Source organism: Schistocerca cancellata, chromosome 7 (genome assembly GCF_023864275.1).
Source record: "Schistocerca cancellata isolate TAMUIC-IGC-003103 chromosome 7, iqSchCanc2.1, whole genome shotgun sequence".
Taxonomy (NCBI): domain Eukaryota; kingdom Metazoa; phylum Arthropoda; class Insecta; order Orthoptera; family Acrididae; genus Schistocerca; species Schistocerca cancellata.
Window position 1 is genome coordinate 47,484,843 of NC_064632.1, and position 22,280 is coordinate 47,507,122.

Genomic DNA, 22,280 nt, shown 5'->3' on the forward strand with positions numbered 1-22,280 from the left:
CCAGACTGAGATTCATTGGTAGAATCCTAAGGAAATGCAATCCGAAAACAAAGGAAGTAGGTTACAGTACGCTTGTTTGCCCACTGCTTGAATACTGCTCACCAGTGTGGGATCCGTACCAGATAGGGTTGATAGAAGACACAGAGAAGATCCAACGGAGAGCAGCACGCTTTGTTACAGGATCATTTAGTAATCGCGAAAGCGTTACGGGGATGATAGATAAACTCCAGTGGAAGACTCTGCAGGAGAGACGCTCAGTAGTTCGGTACGGGCTTTTCTTGAAGTTTCGAGAACATACCTTCACCGAGGAGTCAAGCAGTATATTGCTTCCTCCTACGTATATCTCGCGAAGAGACCATGAGGATAAAATCAGAGAGATTAGAGCCCACACAGAGACATACCGACAATCCTTCTTTCCACGAACAATACGAGACTGTAATAGAAGGGAGAACCGATAGAGGTACTGAAGGTACCCTCCGCCACACCGTCAGATGTCTTGCGGAGTATGGATGTAGATGTATATGTAGACAGAAAAAGACTTGGAAGACCAGTTTAACGGAATGTACAGTATCTTGAAAGGAGGATATGATATGATCATCAACTAAAGCAAAACGAGGGTAATGGAATGTAGTTGAATTAAATCATGTGATGCTGAGGGAATTAGATTAAGAAATGGGACACTTAAAGTAGTAAATGAGTTTTGCTGTTTGGGAAGCAACATAACTGGCAATAAACGAAGTAGAGAGGATATAGAATGTAGTATGGCAATGCCAAAAAAAGCGTTTCTATATAAGAGAAATTTGTTAACATCCAGTATAGATTCAAGTTTCAGGGAGTCCTTTCTGAAAGTATTTGTACTGACTGTAGCCATGTATGGAAGTGATACATGGACGATAAACAGTTTAGACAAGAAGAGAATAGAAGCTTTTGAAATGTGGTGCTACAGAAGAATGCTGAAGATTTCAACATTTACATCTACGTGGACACTCTGAAAATCACATTTAAGTGCCTGGCAGAGAGAATGGGTAGATCACGTAACTACTGAGGAGGTACTGAATAGAATTGAAGAAAAGAGAAACCTGTTGTACAACCTGACGAAACTAAGGTACCAGTTGGTAGGACACTTTCTGAGGCATCAAGGGATCACCAGTTTAGTACTAGAGGGAAACTGTTGGGGGGGGGGGGGGGTAAAATCCGTAGAGGAGACGCAGAGATGAGCACAGTATGCAGATTCTGTGGAATGTAGGTTGCAGCAGTTACTCCGAGATGAAGAGACTTGCACAGTATAGAGTACCATGGAGAGCTGCATCAAACCAGTCTTTGGACTGAAGACCACAACAACAACAAATCGGTGAAGAAAACAAAACCCGTCTAGTGGTGTAAAGTGATTTTACAGTAATAGAGTTCAGATTCAAATTCTACATGATAGAGGGGGCAGGAAAGCAGTTTGATAATAAGATCAGAGCAGGAAAGAGGACATCGACTCGAGTAATATTTACGGCATGAAACGACAGACAAAGGGAGACGAAATTACATAAATTTGTCCAATAAATTAACGTATTTAGTTTGTCTGTCAGTGTGGCTTTGTCCTACCAATCTGTAACTATACTTGTCAGAACAGAAATTCATTCGTGCTCTCTGCAGATTAGTACAAATTAAAACACGAGACCTTTATTGTTCCATTTTTAATAACGTTGCATTTTACAGCGCTTCGTGTTGCCCAGCTTACTGCAGAGGGGGTTCCGTAGTATGGCTTATTATATCAAAAAATAATTGCGCTCCGGTACTTTTAGCGTAGACAAGCTTTCCCCAGTGAAGATCACGGAAAATTCTCGTCTAGCGTAATTACCAGTTGATAGCCTTTTTTAAAATTTTGTCCTAGCTTTGACTTTTCAGCTGAAACTATTAGCTTCAACGAATTTAATTAGTAGGAGCGCTCTTTAGCATAACTGCCATTAGCTGTGTCACTTTAGTTTTAGCCATAAAATTACACTCGCTAATCGCTGATTAGCTGTTGCTTCATGGGTGTAGTTCAACTGTGTTCCACGTATGACCAATGATTGTACGGAAAATTTTTCTCAGTTCATCATCCCAAACCTTATTGTGACTTTATTAACGGGATCTTTTCCTCAACCCCGTATTGAAGATGTAACAAAACAGTATCGACGAAATTGAACGAAACTCCTTTAAGTGTTGGGCAACGAACTCATAGCTCTTGAGTATCTCTAAAAAAGATGGTAGTAGAGACGGCCGTAACGTCGGTTTTTATTGTTTCCTTATGATATTGCTTAACACCCCGGAGGGTTTCGTTGAAACTGACACTGGCCGTGAATGCCTACGCTCTGATACCGACAAGCTTTGTAGGTCTGAGCAAGAAATCGTGGAAAAGAAAACTGAAATTAGATACCTATGTTCGTAAAAGTCACCTAAGGATCCAACAGAGCGTCAAAGAAATATGGGCAAACGCTTGCTGCTAGGTACCCCCAGGCGCTAAACGTGAGATTTTACGCTGACGAACCGAAAGCGGAACTCCTCAGAATAAGCTAGGCAACAATCACGCCGTTAGGTGGCGTCGAACGCGTCCACTCTTATCACAACAACACTATAGAGACCCCTGAACGCAATGACGGCAGCGCGTAGATTTATATTAACTGTCGAAGTGGTGGCCTAGAGGCAGGAATCGATCCCTGTACCTCCTACACTCCGAAACCTCGAACGTAGGTTGCTGTCCTCAATTTGTTCCTCAAAATCCACGAAGTTTGTCAGTTTTGTTACACTCTGTATGTTGTACTATTTTTAACTGTGTGTCGTCACAACTTCAAAGTCATACGCGTAAGAACGGAGAGCCGAAGACAACAATTTCAGTATCTTGTACAACATCAGCTACTACAATTCTCTCCTGTAATCGTGTGTGGATACTACCACAGGACCTCTAAATGTCCTCTCGTCAGATAATATCCCATCTCTAATAACAACCATATACAGGATGTGTCCAGGAACTCAAACCACAACAGCATGTTTATGAGGCATCTGTGCAGTAACCGTGCGTTCGAGTTGATCTCATACTCGTCATGAAGACGGCGTGTGTTAACGACCTAAAAGAACACCCGTTGACAGAGTAATAACAGCAACAGAATGGGATGAATGATATTTTCTTTATATGGTGCTATTTCCAGTATCCCCTGAAAAAAGGAAATAGTAGTGCGGACATAGGAGTTTACGTTTACAACCAACATTAGTCGTCGTGGTGATCCTATATGTCGCTGTCTGACGTATTCTAGTTCGTAATTTCGGTTCTCATAGCCGCCGAAGTATTTACGAATGAGCGTCTCTGTCACCAAGCTGGAACCTCATCTCATGACTAATTATAACGTGGTTGAAGTTCGATCCTCCAATTTCATCATCCTCTGTACGATCAGTTGCGAGTACTGTGTTCGTCGGTGAAATCCTGGCGTATTGGCAACTTGATGTAACAAAGTACCATTCTTGACAGAACACAACATAACTATTGTAAAGTAAAATATATCCTCTTCAGACCCAAGCAAAATTTTTCTATCATTTCAATTACCTTTTGATGAGGATGTGTCATGTGGATGTCATAAATCAGCAATGTAATGGTAATGTTTTGTTACTCCTCATCCGAATGGAGATTGTTCTATGTCCAGCTGGCTGGACACTTTGTCTCAAAGCGACCATTCTTGATATATGGAAGTAACAACACAAATTTATGTTTTTTAGCATCTATTTAAACATTAAGATACATTACTTACAGAGTATTACATAAGTATGCCACAAGAAACGCAGTTTCAATTATCAATAATTCGGAAATTCTGCTAGTACATCGCAATCAGTTTTCCGTTGTGTAAGTCAAAGAAACATTTTCTCCGACTGGTAACACACAAATATACTTGGCTTTCTGATCATATGAACGGAGTTTTAGCTTCGCAGTCCTTGTCCTCGTTCCGGCATCTCATCCATTTATTTTTGTCTCTAATCGGGCAGAGACGCACATGTCTGCTCTCACTTTTCCTAACATCTCTGTCTGCAACTAGAGTTATCTTTGCGCGTCTCCTAAGAGCTGCTTCATGTGATTCAGATTCAGAGCCTGCGGAGTAAATGTCCTGTCGTGCTGCAATTGCAGTTGAACCGAGGGATTCACCAATATAAATCTCAAAATACAATAGATCCATGATTGATTTTTTGCTAGGACCTAGTGCCAGATGAACCTCTCTGTACTGGGCCCGCTAGTTCACTATCGCCAAGTCAACGAAATGGAAGAAGACTCTTACAGGCCACTTCTTCGTGCCGCCATGACGCATTCAGCAGAACATCTCAGTGTAGCCAACAGCAGAAACCAAATATCACTGAAGAGAAAAAGGGCCGCGTGGAGTGGCCACGCTGTTAGAGGCGCCATGTCACGGATTGCCCGACCGCTGCCGCCGGAGTTTCGAGTCCTCCCTCGAGCATGGGTGTGTGTGTTGTCCTTAGCATAAGTTTGTTAAAGTAGTGTGTAAGTCTAGGGACCGATGACCTCAGCACTTCCGTCCCTTAGGAATTCACACACATTTGAACATTTGAAGAAAATATCCATAGACGGATAAAACGTCCAGCGTACTAGACACATGATGCAGTGTCGAAGATTTGCACTTAAAGAACAATAGAGAAGTAGCGTCTAGCTGGATGGTTGCGTGGACTGAAGAGGATGTTGTTATCTGCGCCACGTTTTCATGTTCATGTCGTGAGTGGAATAAAACACTTTCTCTCATGTGCCAAAACGTCACACCACGGCACAACGCGAGGTTGAAGGCCTGACGTCGCTGGGGCCGCGTCACACGGTAACGAAAGATTCAGCGGTAACGGTAAAGAAATATTCAGCTGCCCCTACTGTTGTCACTTTAAGCAACCCGCAACATTATTGCTGACCTTCACAAAGCACCCCCGAGATTTTCCCATTCTCTTGCTAGCTAAGCGTAAAGTTCTAGTGCTACAGAAAAAAATGAGCGGGACCATTTTCAAGGAAATTTTATGTAGTTAAACTTTGTACTGTTACCGCTAGAAGCCGTAGTTTTCGAGTTATTCTGGAGAAACGTGCAAAAGGACCTTTAAACGCATCTCCTCCCAGCACTCATCCCTCAACAGTCAGGATTCCTGCTATGTTTTTCGCAGCACTCCCTCCAGCCGTTATAGAAAAAATTTCGACTACCCAAACTGTCCCCGATATTCAAGGTTTCTCGATCTCTATTGATTGACCTATGTCGCCACCTTAATAGTCGGCTCCTCGTTAAGATTGCTAATTTCATCGTGTCCAAGATGGTAATGAGAGAAAAATGATGTTTGTAAAATTTGTGTTGTAACAAATTACATTGACAAAACCTTACAAGCTGTTTCGTAGTGAGGTGGCATGACGAGTACAACGATCACTATTGTTTATTTTACGCTTTTAAATTAACATAATTGTTGGGTAAATCTACACAAACGTCAGTTTTACAATATGTAAGTGCTCGACTAATATGGTAGTGTAATGAGGCCAGCAAATGAAAATGAAAAAGGTGGGAAATAATTCGTGCTGTCGGAAGTATTTGTAATGGTAGGAGGGAGTGGCATGAAAAACACGTCAGAATTCCTGATCAGTGGGGGCTGAGTGTGCGAGTGAGGGTGTGTTTAGAGACCACTTTTGTACGTTTGTCTTGAATGACTCGAAAACTACTACATCTAGTGGAAACATATCCTAGTACAAAATTAATGTATATTGACTTTCCTTTAGAAAGGTCCCCTTCATTTTTGTCGGTATGACTAACAATTTGGGTGTAGCGAGCGATAGAATACGAAAAGCTCATACATGGTTTATGAAGGTGAGTTATAGCACAGCCGGCTGCATAAAATAACATCGATATGGGAAGCTGAATCACCCCGTATAAGCGAAGCATAGCGACTGGGAATTATTACGGCGAATATACGAGCTGCAGTTAGGAAATAAATTGAGATAAGCGACTTTATCGAAGGGCTCGTTGTAATGGGCCGACGCCCAGAGACGAACATGCTCAGCTGTCCCCGCGCTACTGTCGTCAGAATCTATGGAAAGTGGCTGGAGGGCGGTGAAGCCACGCTCTGCAAAGCGGGAGAGGCGGCGATTTGGCAAGTGAGCACAGTGATGGCGCAGGTCTAAGTGTTTTGGAGTACACTGCTCAGAGTGAGCACTGTTGATCACAGAAATCTACAGAAGACGCGCCCCCCCGCCCCTCCTCGGTGTTCCCAGGTTGATCCAACGACATCGAGAATTACGACCGCAGTCGGCACGAGATCATCGAATTTATACGTGGTTCAATGGAAACTTATCGCCTGGTCTGATGAATCATGTTCCTTATCACACCAGGTTGTTAGGACTGTCCGTGTGCACCGTAATCCCAGCGGCATTCATGAGGACGCAGGCCGGTGAGAGCAGTATTAAGCTGTGGGGTACAATTACTTGACCTTGGATGGGATCTGCGGTGGTAATGAAAGATACCTTGACAGTTTTGGATTACGTGAACACTATTGCGCACCACCTGCATCCTTCATGCTTGATGTCTTCTAGGGCAACGGTGGCATCTTCCAGTAGGATAACTGTCGGTACCCCAGTGCCAGAACCGTGCAGCGCTGTTTGATACTGAACAAACACACACTGAGACCATGATGAACTAAATTCGCCTGATCTGAACCCGATGGAACACATGTGCAACGCATCTGGCGCGAGCTTCGCGCCTACAGTCCACCTGCCCGTAATTTACAGGAATTGCGTGACCTGTGAGCTGATAAATGGATCCGCATATCTGTGAATACATGTATGATCCATCCCATGCATAATATCTGGTGTATAGAGTTCCAATGGAGCACAAACACGCTATTAAGTTTGTGGTCAACCTCTTTGGGACCATTACTGTACGTTTTAACTAATGTTTTATTGGAGTGCCCTTTTATTGGAGCGCTAATAAAAAGTGTAGGAAAAGCGATGCTCAGGCTAAAATTTATTCGAAAAATTCTAAGGAATCATGCTGCACTTACGAATGAATCGATTTACAGAACTCTCGTTGGTACGGCAACCTGAGACACTTACTACATAAAATTAGGAGAGGATATACAGAAGCTCCAAAGAAGAGGAAAGTTCGTTTAGTAAGCGCGAGATTACATAACACTGGCAGACGCAAAAATGTGACGTTGTACTTCATGGAGAAGTTGTTCAGAACTTACTTTTAAAAACATATCCAGCAACGTTTAGCCACTTCCCATCTACCGCTCAATAAATCAGCGTGCCACTACAAACAGAAGTTTTCAAAAGTCGTTCTGCACTCGCACCATTCTTGAATGGAAGAGCGAGGGTTGGAATACGCTGATCAGTCAGAATTTTATATTATGACCACCGCGCTAACAGCCGGTACGTCCGCCTTTCGTATGAATAACTGCGGCGACGGTTCGTGGCCTGGAACCAGTGAGACCAGCTGCACAAACAAGTCACCTAATTCCCGTAAATTCCGTGGAGGAGAACGATGAGCTCTGACGCTACGTTCAATCACATCTTAGATATGTTTAATGTGGTTCACATCTGGTGATTTGGGGAGGCCAGCACATCAACTGGAACTCGCCACTTTGTTCCCCAAACCTCTCCATCACACTGCTAGCCTTGTAACACGGCGCATTATCTTGTTGAAAAATGTGTGCGATACTCCTTCCCCATCGTGTTGCCTTGCACAAGGTCCACGTATACATGGATGTCCACATGAGCTTCCTCCAGCTTGTCTCCGTCCGGCAGTACAGGTGCCAAAGAGTCGTTCCCCTGGAAGACGAAGGATTTGCGCCCTCCCATCCCCATGAAGAAGAAGGTACCGACACTCATCAGACCATTCAACGCCTGGCACTGTGCCGACGTCCAGTGCCGATGTCGTGGTGTTATCATCGCCACATGCATGAATCGTCGGCTGCGGAGGCCCATCAGTAGCGGTGTTCGGTGCAATGTGTGTTCAGACTCAATTGTACTCTGCCCAGCATTAAACTCTGATAATGATATTTTCACTCTGCAGCGGAGTGTGCGCTGATATGAAACTTCCTGGCAGATTAAAACTGTGTGCCCGACCGAGACTCGAACTCGGGACCTTTGCCTTTCGCGGGCAAGTGCTCTACCATCTGAGCTACCGAAGCACGACTCACGCCCGGTACTCACAGCTTTACATCTGCCAGTACCTCGTCTCCTACCTTCCAAACTTTACAGAAGCTCTCCTGCGAGCCTTGCAGAACTAGCACTCCTGAAAGAAAGGATATTGCGGAGACATGGCTTAGCCACAGCCTGGGGGATGTTTCCAGAATGATATTTTCACTCTGCAGCGGAGTGTGCGCTGATATGAAATTTCCTGGCAGATTAAAACTGTGTGCCCGACCGAGACTCGAACTCGGGACCTTTGCCTTTCGCGGGCTTCGGTAGCTCAGATGGTAGAGCACTTGCCCGCGAAAGGCAAAGGTCCCGAGTTCGAGTCTCGGTCGGGCACACAGTTTTAATCTGCCAGGAAGTTTCATTAAACTCTGATGTTAGTTCCACCACAGTTCGCCGCCAATCCTGTTCAATTAGTCTGCCCAGCTTAAGACATGTGTAATGAGAGGTGACAGCTCAACCCCACCACCGTGGTTTCACCACACATTAAAGACACTCGTCACAGCACTCCTCGAAAACCAGACAAGTTGTGCAGTTTCCGAATGCTCATACCGAGCAATTACGATCTGCCATCGGTCAAACTCAGATAGATCGCGGGCCTTCCCCATTCTGCCCACGAACAGCACGTTCACTGATACTTCATGCACTGTGTTTGTGTGTGAATAGAGGTCATTTGTCGCCATGTGACGCTACTATCGCTTGAGAGGGTTTTTATCGATTGTAGGTTGGTGGTCATAATGCTCTATCTGATCGATGCAATAGAAGCACAAAAATGTTCCTCTCCCCACGCCCTTCCCTTGTAGTGTGGCGTATACATGTAGATGCATCCCATCTTAGTCTCATAAAACATATAAATTATAATAACAGCGCTAAGTCCCAGATCGTGGGCCCCACGCTCGACGTCCATGGAAAGCTATCTTACTAGTTAATATCTGGCGTTGAAAACAACGTAGAGTCAAAGAAAAAATTCTCAGTAGGACGATCAGTTTAGTTTCATGAGGGGCATGCCTCTTCATGTCAGGTTTATGTCAGGAAGAAAATCGAAACGAAGGAATAGCTTTTAAATGTTTGATTGGCAATGTCGTGACAGAAAATGAAACAATTGAGCTAGTTAGGAAAGAGTAAGAAGAGAAGCTGAATAATATTATGTATGAAATTGATCTCTAATTCATCATATCTGTGATAAATTTGAATATACAGGATGATTCAAAAAGAATACCACAACTTTAAAAATGTGTATTTAACGAAAGAAACATAATATAACCTTCTGTTATACATAATTACAAAGAGTATTTAAAAAGGTTTTTTTTCACTCAAAAACAAGTTCAGAGATGTTCAATATGGCCCCCTCCAGACACTCGAGCAATATCAACCCGATAGTCCAACTCGTTCCACACTCTCTGTAGCATATCAGGCGTAACAGTTTGGATAGCTGCTGTTATTTCTCGTTTCACATCATCAATGGCGGCTGGGAGAGGTGGCCGAAACACCATATCCTTAACATACCCCCATAACAAAAAATCGCAGTTGGTAAGATCAGGGCTTCTTGGAGGCCAGTGATGAAGTGCTCTGTCACGGGCTGCCTGGCGGCCGATCCATCGCCTCGGGTAGTTGACGTTCAGGTAGTTACGGACAGATAAGTGCCAATGTGGGGGCGCTCCATCCTGCTGAAATATGAATTGTTGTGCTTCTTGTTCGAGGTGAGGGAACAGCGAATTCTCTAACATCTCCAGATACTGTAGTCCAGTTACAGTAGCACCTTCGAAGAAAAAGGGACCAAAAACTTTATTGGCTGAAATGGCACAGAAAACGTTCACCACCTATCAGGAGGTTTAACACCATACTTCGTTCGAAATGCACGCTGAACAACTGTCGTCGATTCACTTCTGCCGTACTCAATAACACAAAAAGCTTTCTGTTGAGCGGTCGCCATCTTAGCATCAACTGACGCTGACGTCTAGTCAACAGCGCCTCAAACGAACAAATGTACAGTTAAATGAAACTTTATAGCTCCCTTAATTCGCCGACAGATGGTGCTTAGCTCTGCCTTTTGTCGTTGCAGAGTTTTAAATTCCTAAAGTTGTGGTATTCTTTTTGAATTACCCTGTATATCTGGATTTGTTCAATACCAAATTTGTTCATAGCTCATTTATTTCGTAGATACGTGTTGTGCTGCTTCGATATTGCCGCACAACATGGTAACATCCATCATCTGACATTAGAAACGTTTTGCACTTCACGCAGGCAGTGATACGAATGTGCCTAACACCGTAAGCGTAGTTAACCGTGAATTAGCGCAGACACAGTTAGTGCGCAATTCAGAACTTGGTTAATTACGTTTGGATTCATTTGCCGAGGCTCCCCGTGCCTCATTTCCACCTACGAGGTCTGTCTCTGCAAGCATTGCAGATGTGGGAGGCAAGTGCTCCGCCAGTGTTTGTCCCTCGTCATTTAGCAGTGCAGAATTCGATAACATCACAGTACGTCGCCTGCTGTGTGCGTAGGGAGGTGGTCTTACGGCAGCGCCTGCAAGCGCGGCAGCTCATTCGGCCGATATGCTGTGCGGGGTGCATAATGAAACTGGGTCGGGGCGCCTGCGAATCCGCAAACTGTGAGCAGACACGACAGGACGGTTGGAATATTACTTCGATTAACTCGCGAGCTATTTTCGATTAACTGCGAGATCATGAGTAATGAAAAGAATAGACAGGGTAGAACATCCGGTTAGTATTCACAGTGCTACAGTTTATTCAGATGAAGGATAACACTTCACCAATCCACGTAGTTCTCCTTTCTTTCCTCACACTCTCCTTTTATCCAGTCTCTCGTATTTCACTAGCAAGGAGACCTTATGGTCTGCTGTCTTCGATTTTCTTCATACTTATAAGTTTTGAAGGTCAGCGTTCGAACATCAATGCTCAAAAACAGAACAATTAAAAACTAGAAAAAATGGCCTTTGAAGATTAGAATGACACAAATTTTGTTAAGTACAAATACTTTGATCGCCATTATAGAATAGATTAGTATGTAGTGGAAGATCTATATTTATTATCAAATTAAAATGTTAATTAAAAACAGTGTTCAGCTGGAGAAAGACAGCTTGTACCACACTTTCCTAAAGTGGAGCACTCGTCTTCCCTGCTACAGTCCTTGCATGCTCGCAGCATTTCAATTACCTGCGCAACGTTTAGACTATGTATTGCATAGTGTCTGTCTCCAGCAGTATACCGCTAATACTACACTCGAACATTCATACGTTTTCCCTAATGGTACAAAATATTTTACAATTGTCCACATTTAGAACAAGCTGCCATTCATCGTACCAATAGAAATTCTGCCGAAGTCGCTCTGGATCTTCCTGAAGTTACTCAATGACGATTGTCTCCCGTAAAAAGCAGCTTCATCAGTAAACACTCGCAGATTGCTGCTGGACCTGTCCGTTAGAGCATTTGTGTATGAGGAGAACATGAGTGGTTCTGTCATACTTCCCTTGCGCACTTCTGACGATACCTTTGTTCCTGATGAACAGTCGTCGTCCAGGACGACTTAAAAATATTCGAATCACTTACATATCCAAGAACCTATTCCCTGACACAAAAGCCAAAATGTTAACATAACTGCCACTTGCATCCTCCATTTCATCGGCATTTTATTAAATGTTATCATTTAGATCACTCCGTGTGGCTTCAACCACAACTGCATTCCTGCGATTTGTAAATTTATGTTTTTACTGTAATAACTTCATAATGAACTTCACAATCTTTCCATCACTGTATTTACTTCAGTCAGAACGTAACTAAGAAGAGGCAATGTGAATAGGAACATTTGCTTACCGTCAAATACTAGTTTCCTATGGACAGATTTAATGACCTGCAGATTAAAACTGAAGAAACTGCAAAAAGATGGGAATTTAAGGAGATGGGACCTGGATAAACTGAAAGAACCAGAGGTTGTAGAGAGTTTCAGAGAGAGCTTAAGGGAACAATTGACAGGAATGGGGGAAAGAAATACAGTAGAAGAAGAATGGGTAGCTTTGAGGGATGAAGTAGTGAAGGCAGCAGAGGATCAAGTAGGTAAAAAGAAGAGGGCTAGTAGAAATCCTTGGGTAACAGAAGAAATATTGAATTTCATTGATGAAAGGAGAAAATATAAAAATGCAGTAAGTGAAGCAGGCAAAAAGGAATACAAACGTCTCAAAAATGAGATCGACAGGAAGTGCAAAATGGCTAAGCAGGCATGGCTAGAGGACAAATGTAAGGATGTGGAGGCTTATCTCACTAGGGGTAAGATAGATACTGCCTACAGGAAAATTAAAGAGACCTTTGGAGATAAGAGAACCACTTGTATGAACATCAAGAGCTCAGATGGAAACCCAGTTCTAAGCAAAGAAGGGAAAGCAGAAACGTGGAAGGAGTATATAGAGGGTCTATACAAGGGCGATGCACTTGAGGTCAATATTATGGAAATGGAAGAGGATGTAGATGAAGATGAAATGGGAGATACGATACTGCGTGAAGAGTTTGACAGAGCACTGAAAGACCTGAGTCGAAACAGGGCCCCCGGAGTAGACAACATTCCATTGGAACTACTGACGGCCTTGGGAGACCCAGTCCTGACAAAACTCTACCATCTGGTGAGCAAGATGTATGAAACAGGCGAAATACCCTCAGACTTCAAGAAGAATATAATAATTCCAATCCCAAAGAAAGCAGGTGTGGACAGATGTGAAAATTACCGAACAATCAGTTTAATAAGCCACAGCTGCAAAATACTGACACGAACTCTTTACAGACGAATGGAAAAACTAGTAGAAGCCGACCTCGGGGAAGATCAGTTTGGATTCCGTAGAAATACTGGAACACGTGAGGCAATACTGACCTTACGACTTATCTTAGAAGAAAGATTAAGGAAAGGCAAACCTACGTTCCTAGCATTTGTAGACTTAGAGAAAGCTTTTGACAATGTTGACTGGAATACTCTCTTTCAAATTCTAAAGGTGGCAGGGGTAAAATACAGGGAGCGAAAGGCTATTTACAATTTGTATAGAAACCAGATGGCAGTTATAAGAGTCGAGGGGCATGAAAGAGAAGCAGTGGTTGGGAAGGGCGTAAGACAGGGTTGTAGCCTCTCCCCGATGCTATTCAATCTGTATATTGAGCAAGCAGTAAAAGAAACCAAAGAAAAATTTGGAGTAGGTATTAAAATCCATGGAGAAGAAATAAAAACCTAGAGGTTCACCGATGACATTGTAATTCTGTCAGAGACAGCAAAGGACTTGGAAAAGCAGTTGAACGGAATGGATGGTGTCTTGAAGGGAGGATATAAGATGAACATCAACAAAAGCAAAACGAGGCTAATGGAATGTAGTCGAATTAAGTCGGGTGATGTTGAGGGTATTAGATTAGGAAATGAGACACATAAAGTAGTAAAGGAGTTTTGCTATTTGGGGAGCAAAATAACTGATGATGGTCGAAGTAGAGAGGATATAAAATGTAGACTGGCAATGGCAAGGAAAGTGTTTCTGAAGAAGAGAAATTTGTTAACATCGAGTATAGATTTAAGTGTCAGGAAGTCATTTCTGAAAGTATTTGTATGGAGTGTAGCCATGTATGGAAGTGAAACATGGACGGTAAATAGTTTGGACAAGAAGAGAATAGAAGCTTTCGAAATGTGGTGCTACAGAAGAATGGTGAAGATTAGATGGGTAGATCACATAACTAATGAGGAAGTATTGAATAGGATTGGGGAGAAGAGAAGTTTGTGGCACAACTTGACCAGAAGAAGGGATCGGTTGGTAGGACATGTTCTGAGGCATCAAGGGATCACCAATTTAGTATTGAAGGGCAGCGTGGAGGGTAAAAATCGTAGGGGGAGACCAAGAGATGAATACACTAAGCAGATTCAGAAAGATGTAGGTTGCAGTAGGTACTGGGAGATGAAGAAGCTTGCACAGGATAGAGTAGCATGGAGAGCTGCATCAAACCAGTCTCAGGACTGAAGACCACAACAACAACAATGGACAGATTTAACTTTAAATTTGATTTATAATATCCGTAAGTGAGGGAGTCTTACCACATAACTGATCTCGATTTACACAGAAGTATTTGCTACGACTAGTACGAATCGTCTACGTAATCAGAGCTGCACAGCCACAAGGCATTCAGATATCTCTATTATGGAATGATTATAGTCTGCTCACTGAATGTAACACACAGCAGAAGTCCAGTTGGACTCACACTACCACTATGAAGTCCACGTAAGATTCGGTATACTGGGAACTTATATGTAGAATTCATTCGATGTACGTCATATACAAGTATAACAGAATTCTAAAAAGGAACGTATCACAATGATCTCGATATATTCCATGTACCTACGAGGGTTGTTCGGAAAGTAAGGAACGATCGGTCGAGAAATGGAAACCACGATGAAATTCAAAACTGTTTGCTTTGCACATTTAGCTACACCTTCTCTACATAGTCACCGCTCCGACTTGGACATTTGGCGGAACGTTATACCAAATTTCCAACACCATCGTCATAGAAGGCAGCCGCCTGTTCTTTCCGATAATTCATTACGCTGGTCTATAGCGCGTAGCCTGCGCCCAAATGTTGTCTTCGTATCCAGCGTGTGAACATAGATGATACTCAGCACTAGCCAATTATGGCTGTGTTGTGGGTGGTCGAACACTTCCCATCGAAAAGGCTGCACGAGCGTCTGCACTGCCACTGTAGAGTGCGGCTGAGAATTGCCGTGAAGAAGGAAGTGCGTGGCAGTTGTGTTAGGTGGGTTGCATTCATTAAGGCGAGGCCTTTCAGCGGGCCCTTCTACTTGGTGGGAGACATTGTTGTTCTAGGCACCTTTACTACGAGGGCAGTTCAATAAGTAATGCAACACATTTTTTTCTGAAACAGGGGTTGTTTTATTCAGCATTGAAATACACCAGGTTATTCCCCAATCTTTTAGCTACACAACACTATTTTTCAACGTAATCTCCATTCAATGCTACGGCCTTACGCCACCTTGAAATGAGGGCCTGTATGCCTGCACGGTACCATTCCACTGGTCGATGTCGGAGCCAACGTCGTACTGCATCAATAACTTCTTCATCATCCGCGTAGTGCCTCCCACGGATTGCGTCCTTCATTGGGCCAAACATATGGAAATCCGACGGTGCGAGATCGGGGCTGTAGGGTGCATGAGAAAGAACAGTCCACTGAAGTTTTGTGAGCTCCTCTCGGGTGCGAAGACTTGTGTGAGGTCTTGCGTTGTCATGAAGAAGGAGAAGTTCGTTCAGATTTTTGTGCCTACGAACACGCTGAAGTCGTTTCTTCAATTCCTGAAGAGTAGCACAATACACTTCAGAGTTGATCGTTTGACCATGGGGAAGGACATCGAACAGAATAACCCCTTCAGCGTTCCAGAAGACTGTAACCATGACTTTACCGGCTGAGGGTATGGCTTTAAACTTTTTCTTGGTAGGGGAGTGGGTGTGGCGCCACTCCATTGATTGCCGTCTTGTTTCAGGTTCGAAGTGATGAACCCATGTTTCATCGCCTGTAACAATCTTTGACAAGAAATTGTCACCCTCAGCCACATGACAAGCAAGCAATTCCGCACAGATGGTTCTCCTTTGCTCTTTATGGTGTTCGGTTAGATAACGAGGGACCCAGCGGGAACAAACCTTTGAATATCCCAACTGGTGAACAATTGTGACAGCACTACCAACAGAGATGTCAAGTTGAGCACTGAGTTGTTTCATGGTGATCCGTCGATCATCTCGAACGAGTGTGTTCGCACGCTCCGCCATTGCAGGAGTCACAGCTGTGCACGGCCGGCCCGCACGCGGGAGATCAGACAGTCTTGCTTGACCTTGCGGCGATGATGACACACGCTTTCCCCAACGACTCACCGTGCTTTTGTCCACTGCCAGATCGCCGTAGACATTCTGCAAGCACCTATGAATATCTGAGATGCCCTGGTTTTCCGCCAAAAGAAACTCGATCACTGCCCGTTGTTTGCAACGCACATCCGTTACAGACGCCATTTTAACAGCTCCGTACAGCGCTGCCACCTGTCGGAAGTCAATGAAAGTATACGAGACGAAGCGGGAATGTTTGAAAATATTCCACAAGAAATTTCCGGTTTTTCCAACCAAAATTGGCCGAGAAAAAAAAAAGTGTTGCATTACTTATTGAACTGCCCTCGTAGTTCACAGTGCGCTCACAACTGAAAAGAGCGTCTTGATGCGATCGACGGGCATACAACAGACACTGCCCCAAACGTCTACGAAAAGCCTCGTCGGATTTGCACAGTGGTTTCCATTTCGCGACCGATCGTTCCTCACTTTCCGAATAGCTCTCGTGTATTATTTAATCACCATATGGTTATGTTACAATGTAGTTAAGTCAAAATTTCAGGTAGTATATCCAAAATTTACAAATAATTACGAAATCTTGTTTGGAAAATCCTGATACGAAACCATTCAGCACTGCCTTAATTTAACGCAGTTCCCATAAGGTTCGATGGTTGCGGCGGGGGCGGCGGTGGTAGAAAAAGCGGCAGTAATAATGGAATACACAAAAATACGATGCTTGGGTTTTGAAAACGATTTCTTTTTATTCAGAAATGATTAATAGCGAGAAATTCTTCAGTGACTGCTCGCTGGTCTATGATTCAGTGACCGAACTTTGTGAAAAGGTACGAAAGAAAAATGTATTTGATCATTCCGTGTCACTTAAGCCTACTCTGGAAGTGTTACAGTGGCACTATAATAATGGCAAAAACTCGTCGGCATCTCCGTGTGAGTATGCAATTCAAATTGACGTAGCCCAATAATGGCGACAACATAACTTCTTACATGAAACTGCTTGTCAGATAACGTCGTCTTGTATAATCGTATTCGTTGCCTCATCTTTATTGCTTGTTCTGGTTCACACTCTCGAGGGGTTTCTCAAATACGACACAACCGCTGTGTCCCACATTGGGGAGGAACCAGTAAGTTAACGAGAAGGCCGGATCTGTCAATCTCACATGCTCCGATGGGTTCTCCGACTTTGGCAGGTTAGGAGCAGATTTCGTATGAAGTGCGAGGAAACTATTGCGGCGTTTGGCACTTAACACCAGCGTGCCAGCAACATGTCATCACAGAGCGGTGCTGTAACGAAACCGAATCCATAGAATGCAATGACAGTGATCCATTCTGCACCTCAGATACTGTTTCCCGAGTTCGCTATTGCATCTGGTTATCGCAGTTTATACATACTGGTATGCAAAACTTAAGGACGAAAGCTACTTTCGCATGATGTGCCTCTGCTAAGCAACATGACTCGATGACACTTGGACTATTCACAGAAAGAACTGCTACAGTATAGTATAGAGGGTAACTTGAAAATATACGCAATGAGACGAACAGATGTGACATCTTCATAAAATGACAATAATTTCTGGACCGTCTGCACCTTGTACAGGTACCAGTACAATACAGACCACGAAACTCTCTGTTCTGAGGCACTGCATGATCAGTTACATCAACAGCAACGTCGTCAAGAACTACCTCCGGGATAGGACACCTTTCTCTTCCAGGTGCCCCACCAAGTTCACCCGTGTTGTCGAATTCCATATCATCATCTTCTTTTGACCATTTAGCGACATCAGGCCCCTCTCTGCCTTTTCAGTCGGCGATAGTCACTCAGTGCAAAACTGTAATTGCTGCCATTCACATAAAACAATTTCTCTTACAGCGCACGATCTCTTCCCGATAGACATACTCACTTATGGCTTGTCAAATGGCAGCTTGGATGTCATAATATCATACAACAATGTACAGCGCAATATTTTCACCTGGTGGGTGCAACTGGAACTAATTTGTTTTCCAACGTAAATCGGTTCGGCGTTAACGCATTAGCGTATCTACCAAGTTTCGCTGCCACACGATAATTACAGCCCGTAATGGATCCCCGTGTGAGCTGCACTTTAATTATAACCACCCGGTACTTGCAGCCTGTTTTCAGAGGAGTAACTGTTAACGTAAAGATCACAGTTATTTCATGCAGGTCGATGGAAGCCTATGACAGTTATACGAGTTTCTCTTGATGCCCAACGTTAGCTTAGTAAGATGCCAGTTTCAGTTTTAGTACACACTATATTTGCTGAGTACCTTCTCTGATTCGTCAATATTCGAAGGAGGTATCAGGTTCAATCCCACGTTATAGCCGCAAGCATCTGTCCGGGTGAGCGGAACACGATATCCATTATTCGTGCGCTAACGAAATCAGGTGCAGTGGAGCATCAACAGCACACGGGAGGTGCGTGTGCAGGACACGTTGTAGCATTCCCACAGCTGACATTTGTACTGAACTCGCATTATGCCAGCCTAAATCCAAATGTCCGCTCTGGGAAACGGAACACGTGGCTACACGGCACTCGTGCAACGCTTCACCCCACGGCATTACCGCTACTGTCGTTCGCTCGCAAATGGCGCCGCTGTTTGCAGTAGCCACCAGAAATGTACCCTGTGTCATACCGTCTAGCCCGAACACTGACTGACTGTCAGTACTACGTTACTCCGTTGGCTGATATTTGATTTTTACTGTTTATTTAACATGTTCCATTACATAGCAATATTAATTTTTTTAATTTAAAGATTGAATAACAAGTAAACTTTGTTGTCCTGATTTTCGTTTATTTCAAACTAGTTTTCGGTTTATTGGACCAACTTCATTCAACAACTGACAAGCGTCCGCTAGGGACATTGGTTCTTAGGCGACCAAATATGATATGAAAAGATACAACCTCTTGCGCAGAATGCTGTGTACCAAACTTGTACTGTACTTAATATTTTCCAATGTGTAGACCGTTATTTACAACGTAAAACATGTTCGTTACACAGCCCAAGTGACTAGTGCTCAGTTAGACAATTTTCAACCAATGTCTCGACCTCACAGTTGTTGTTGTGGTGCTCTTCAGTCCGGAGACTGGTTTGATGCAGCTCTTCATGCTACTCTATCCTGTGCGTGGCTCCACATCTCAGAATAACTACTGCAATCCACATCTTTCTTACTCTACTAACTCTAATCATCTTCCGGGCTCCCTCCACGAGCTGTACCCCCGCTCCTACACACGCACTTGCCTCAAATACTAAATTGGTGATCCCTTGATATCTCAGAATGTGTCCTGTCAACAGATCCCTTCTTTTTTCAAGTAGTGCCACAAATTTATTGTCTCTCCAATTCTATTCAGTACCTTCTCATTAGTTACATGAACGACCCATGAAATCTTTAGTATTCTTCTGTAGCACCACTTTTCGAAAGCTTCTATTCTCTTTTTACTTAAACTGTTTTTAGTCCATATTTCACTTCCAAACATGGCTACACTCTAGACAAATACCTTCAAAAGAGATTCCCTAATACTTAAATCTATATTCGATATTATTTGACTTCTCTTCTTCAGAAATGCTTTTCTTGCTTTTGCCATCATCAATTATTTTGCTGCACAAATAACAAATCTACCGCTTTAAGTGTCTCGTTTCCTAATCTAATTCCCTTAACATTACCGGATTTAATTCCACTACATTCCATTATCCTTGTTTTCCTGTTGTTGATGTTCATATTATATCCTCTTTTAAAACCATAATCCATTCCGTTCAACTGCTCTTCCGAGTCCTTTTCTGTCTCTGATAGAATTACGATGTCATCGGCAAACCTCAAAGTATTTATTTCTTCCCTCTGAACATTAATTCTCACTCCACATATTTCTTTGGTTTCCCTTACAGCTTCTTCAATGTACAGATTGAATTACATCGGGATAGTGTACATCCCTGTCTCACTCCTTTCTTAACCACTGCTTCCCCTTCATGCCCAGCAACTCTTATTACTGCCGTCTGGTTTCTGTACAAGTTGTAAATAGCCTATCGCTCCCTGTATTCTACCCTTCCTACCTTCAGAATTTCAAAGAGGTTATTCCAGACAACATTGTCAAAAGCCTTCTTTAAGTCTACAAATGCTATAAATGTAGGTTAGGCTTACCTTAACCTATCTTCTGAGATGAGTCGTAGCCTTAATATTGCCTCACGTCTTTCTACATTTCTCTGGAATACAAACTGATCTCCCCGAGGTCCGCCGGCCGGAGTGCCCGTGCGGTTCTAGGCGCTACAGTCGGGAGCCGAGCGACCGATACGGTCGCAGGTTCGAATCCTGCCTCGGGCATGGATGTGTGTGATGTCCTTAGGTTAGTTTGGTTTAATTAGTTCTAAGTTCTAGGTGACTGATGACCTCAGAAGTTAAGTCGCATAGTGCTCAGAGCCATTTGAACCATTCTTCCCCGAGGTCTGTTTCTACCAGTTTTTCATTATTCTGAAAAGAGTTCGTGTTAGTGTCTTTCAGCTATGATTTATTAAACTGATGGGTCAGAAATTTTCACATCTGTCAGCAATTGCTTTGTTTAGAATTGGAATTACCACACTCTTCTTGAAGTATGAGGGTATTTCGCCTGTCTCATACATCTTGCACACCAGATTGAAGAGTTTTGTCATGACTGGTTCTCTCAAGGCTATCAGTAATTTTGGTGGAATATCGTCTTCTCCCGGGATCTTGTCTCGAGTAAAACCTTTAAGAGCTTTGCCAAATTCTTCTCGCAGTATCATACCTCCCATCTCATCTTCATCTACGTCCACTTCCCTTTCTGTAATATTGCTATGAAGTTCATCTCCGTTTTAGAGACCCTCTATACAGGGTGTTACAAAAAGGTACGGCCAAACTTTCAGGAAACATTCCTCACACACAAATAAAAAATAGATGTTATGTGGACATGTGTCCGGAAACGCTTAATTTCCACGTTAGAGCTCATTTCAGTTTCGTCAGTATGTACTGTACTTCCTCGATTCACCGCCAGTTGGCCCAATTGAAGGAAGGTAATGTTGATTTCGGTGCTTGTGTTGACATGCGACTCATTACTCTACAGTACTAGCATCAAGCACATCAGTACGTAGCATCAAGAGGTTAGTGTTCATCACGAACGTGGTTTTGCAGTCAGTGCAATGTTTACAAATGCGAAGTTGGCAGATGCCCATTTGATGTATGGATTAGCACGGGGCAATAGCCGTGGCACGGTACGTTTGTATCGAGACAGATTTCCAGGACGAAGGTGTCCCGAAAGGAAGACGTTCGAAGCAATTGATCGGCGTGTTAGGGAGCACGGAACATTCCAGTCTATGACTCGCGACTGGGAAGACCTAAAACGACGAGGACACCTGCAATGGACGAGGCAATTCTTCGTGCAGTTGACGATAACCCTAATGTCAGCGTCAGAGAAGTTGCTGCTGTACAAGGTAACGTTGACCACGTCACTGTAAGGAGAGTGCTACGGGAGAACCAGTTGTTTCCGTACCATGTACAGCGTGTGCAGGCACTATCAGCAGCTGATTGGCCTTCACGGGTACACTTCTGCGAATGGTTCATCCAACAATGTGTCAATCCTCATTTCAGTGCAAATGTTCTCCTTACGGATGATGCTTCATTCCAACGTGATCAAATTGTAAATTTTCACTATCAACGTTTGTGGGCTGACGAGAATCCGCACGCAATTGTGCAATCACGTCATCAACACAGATTTTCTGCGAACGTTTGGGCAGGCATTGTTGGTGATGTCTTGAATGGGCCCCATGTTCTTCCACCTACGCTCAATGGAGCACGTTATCAGCACCTGTGCTGCTAGAACATGTGCCTTTACAAGTACGACCCAACATGTGGGTCATGCACGATGGAGCTCCTGCACATTTCAGTCGAAGTGTCAGTACGCTTCTCAACAACAGATTCGGTGACCGATGGATTGGTAGAGGCGGACCAATTCCATGGCCTCCACGCTCTCCTGACCTCAACCCTCTTGACTTTCATTTATGGGGGCATTTGAAAGCTCTTGTCTACGCATCCCAGGTACCAAATGTAGAGACTCTTCGTGCTCATATTGTGGAAGTTTGTGATACAATTCGCCATTCGCCAGGGCTGCATCAGCACATCAGGGATTCCATGCGACGGAGGGTGGATGCATGTATCCTCGCTAACGGAGGACATTTTGAACATTTCCTGTAACAAAGTGTTTGAAG

General features: G+C 43.6%; 1 protein-coding gene across 1 annotated transcript in view; it reads left to right on the forward strand.

Annotated features, from left to right (window-relative positions):
* Positions 1-22,280, forward strand: part of LOC126092638 (KH domain-containing, RNA-binding, signal transduction-associated protein 2-like) — a 361,533-nt gene that overhangs the window by 311,150 nt on the left and 28,103 nt on the right. The window lies entirely within an intron of this gene.